This window comes from Cryptomeria japonica, chromosome 8, assembly GCF_030272615.1.
Source record: "Cryptomeria japonica chromosome 8, Sugi_1.0, whole genome shotgun sequence".
NCBI classification, from domain to species: Eukaryota; Viridiplantae; Streptophyta; class Pinopsida; order Cupressales; family Cupressaceae; genus Cryptomeria; species Cryptomeria japonica.
In genome coordinates, this window is record NC_081412.1 from 426,928,020 (window position 1) to 426,931,907 (window position 3,888).

Sequence of the window (3,888 nt, forward strand, 5' to 3'; positions counted from 1 at the left end):
CAGATGGTTTTTCCCTAACTGATGATAAGGACATGGTGTTTAAGTTGCATAAATCTTTGTATGGTGTTTAGCAGGTACCGAGAGCATGGTATGAGAGACTTCATGCACATTTGATCAAGGTTGGATTTCAACATACTAGTGAGGACAGTAATATATACTTGAAGACTGATGGAGACAAGATGATGATTGCAGAAGTATTTGTAAATGACATAATTTTTGGTGGTAATGATGACATTAGCATAAATTTTGCTGATGAGATAAAAAAGGAATTTGAAATGTCTCTAATCGGTGAGATAAAGTACTTTATTGGCTTACAGGTAGATGATGGTATCTTTATTTGTCAAAGCAAGTATATCAAAGAAGTGTTGAAGACTTTAGGTATGGAAGAATGCAAACCAGTAGGTACACCAATGGTAATAGACTGCAAATTATCAAAGCAAGATGATTCCCCTATTGTTAGTGAAAAAGAGTACAAATCCATGATTGGCAAGCTACATTATGTTGTTCATAGTAGACTAGATATTGCTCATTCTATTGGCTTAGTAGCTAGATTTCAAAAGGAACTAAAGGAAAGTCACATGATGATTGTGAAAAGGATTTTTCAATATCTCAAAGGGATTATGGTATCCCTACAAAGGAGATTTCATTTTGGATGTTTCTACTAATGTGGATTGGGCAGGAAATTGTGGATGATAGGAAAAGCACAACCGGTAGAACATTTCTACTTGGAGGAAGACTAGTATCATGGACGTGCAAGAAACAATCATGTGTTTCTCAATCTATAGTTGAAGCTGAGTATGTTGTTGCATCCATGAATTGCACGTAGGCCATATGGATGAGACATGTGCTAGATGGATTCAAGATAGATATGTCTGAACCATTGACTATCTATTGTGATAATACAAGTGCAATAAACATTTCTAAGAATCTTGTGCTTCATGCTAGAACCAAGCACATAGAGTTGAAGTATCAATTCTTAAGAGAAAGAGTTCAGGAGAAGCAAGTGAAGATGAAATATATGAAGAGTAAAGATCAGTTAGCTAATATCTTTACTCAACCCTTTCCAAAGACTACCTTTGAGTTTCTTAGAGGTAAATTAGGGCTTATACCCATACACTGAAAGAACTAATATGTTGGAGATGCATCAATCCCATGGATTTCATGTTTATCTTTCACTAAGGATTGATGAAGATGTGGGATACTTTGTAGGGGGAGAAACTCTGATGCAAATTTGATATGATGTTTTTATTTACAACTTTGATATGATAAGATGATACAGTTCTAATACAAGTAAAGTCCCGACTTAGTACTTTGATGCAATAATTTGGTGTTTTGATTTGATCACCAGAGATGATGGAAGAGGTAGCAGTGAAATTAAAGACAAGTGATGCATTTTCACCTTTGGCATTGTTGTCAAAGGGGGAGAAGAAAAGAGAGATCAAATATGAGAGAAGACAAAAGAAGCAGAATCGATAGGTGATGTATTACTAGAAAGAAAGTTGAAGATGATTGGCATATAAGATTACTCTAATTGTATATCTAATTGGTGATGCCATCAATGCCAAAGGGGGAGAATGTTGGCATGATTGACAGAACTCATGCAGATGAGATGGTGATAGATGACTATACCAGAAGAGGAAAGAAGACATGATCAGTTACTTGTGTTGTCATTTATGGAAACCAATGTCAATCAATGTTTGATGATGTTTACAGATGGTTTTTAATGTTTGACTTGTTGGCTAAGTGATTTGGTCCACCGGAGTTAGAGTTTGACAGTTTGACAAGGTTTACTGGCAAGACTGAGAATTAGGACTTCAATTGATAAAGTAGAGAAGTTTTGATGGAATTAGGTAATCGGTGATGATTGGTCACTTGTGGTTTGAAAGATAAGCCTTTATGATGGATTTGTGTATGTGATTGGAACTGCATCCTGTGACAATTACCAGAAGGCATGTTATGAATTTCTGATGAAGTTGTGCTAGGGTTTTTGTAGTGTTTAAGGACCGGTGATTAATTCACTCAATCGGTAATGATTTTTGATATGATGGTGATTGACAAAGAGTATACATGAAGGAGGTAACATGGCACAACCCGCAAAGAAGATTTGAATGTTGTTTTGGTGTGATTCAAGGAAGAATTTCTTGGGAAGCAACAAAACACTTAGTGGAGTATTTTGAGGTTTTGACTTTCGTACATATCAGATTTTTGTGATGAGTTATGATCAACCAATGGTTGATATTGCATTGTAAATTTTTGTAATGATTTGGATAATGATCTGATATGATCTATATTGTAATTTCAAGATGTAATTAGGGTTTATTGGCCGACCTAGTTGTGATGTCTATTTAGGATGACACAGTTGATGTTTTATGTGTCGGTGGTATTAGGAGAATGAGTTAAGTCATCCTAGAGAAGATAGAGATTTGCCCAAGTGTTTCAGACTATGAAGCATAATTGGATCTGATTTAGAAAGTTGAAAGTGTAAAGTAACATATCACTTTTCACTATTGTTCCCTAACAGTTACAACAGCATAAATCCCTTAATCGGGTAAATCCTATCAGGTCTTTATCACTTAAGTCCCCTAATAGGGAAGCTCTCAAAAAGGGTGGTAAATCCTCTCATGAGGTTTATCCTAATAGATCATTAAGCTCCTAGCGAGAGTGATAGGTAAATCCCTTAACCGAGTGACTCCTAACCAGGCATATTGTAAGCTCCTAACAAGGCGTACTTCAAAAGAGTACAAATTTAACCGAGTGACTCCTAACCAGGCATATTGTAAGCTCCTAACAAGGCGTACTTCAAAAGAGTACAAATTTTAGTGGGTACCAACTCCCACCATAGTTTTTCCCATTTGGGTTTCCACGTCAAAAAATTATGGTGTTCATGTGTGGAATACTTTTCTTGTGATGTTCATGTTTTATTTTTGATTACTGGTTAAGACATATTATGGTTTTTTATTAGAGATCGTAAAGTGGTTATCGGTATTAATGGTTAATTGGTTTTTGAAGCATTCTAATCAGTTAATAAGTTAGTAATAGTGTTTGTTGATCTTATATTGAGCTGGTGGCTGATTTGATTAATAAGTTTGCATAAGTGAGAAATATGTTATGAAGAATTGATTTATGTGTTGAATGTTTTCAAATCTGTAATAAGTTTATTTTGGAGTTGAAAGTTTCAGCTATTGTTAATATTGATTCACCCTCCCCCCTCTCAGTATTAACTATATCCTCATTGTATTTACAAAAACCTCAACACTTCAATAAAAAAAGACTACTTCTCAGCATATCTTGTTACAGCTAGTCACTTCAGATGTTTAAATAAAAGAATGACATAAGTACATTGGAAGAAATCATTGTGCATGAGAAATACAATAGAAAAATAAATAGTGAATGGACTATCCTTGTTAAAAAGACCAATTCAATCTCAACAATGAAGGAAAATCATGAAATCTGAAGGGAATCATGAAACTTGAAGGCAAAAAATGATTTTTATCTAAAATCCATACATAACAGGGGACAACTTTATAGACTATCAAATCAATCAATGACAATTATATATCAAGAAGATAATTCATGACAGTAAGGAGACTAAATATACCACAGTCACTGACTAGGGCATGTCATTGTTATAAGATATTTTATGCCACTGCTACAATCAAATGGTAATGCATATTTAGCGGAGTTGAGACTTTTTAGCACATGAATACAAAGAAAATGGAGCAACATACAAATCTTTTCAAAGAACTTTAGAGAAAAACAGTGCCATGAAGCCATATGCAATAGAAGTGTGTGGTGTATTGATGTACAATCTCAGTCAATAAGTTGTAGGCCTTCATGAACCTGTGGAATGGAAAAAGCAAAGAAAGTCTCAAACAACAAATGAAAGCA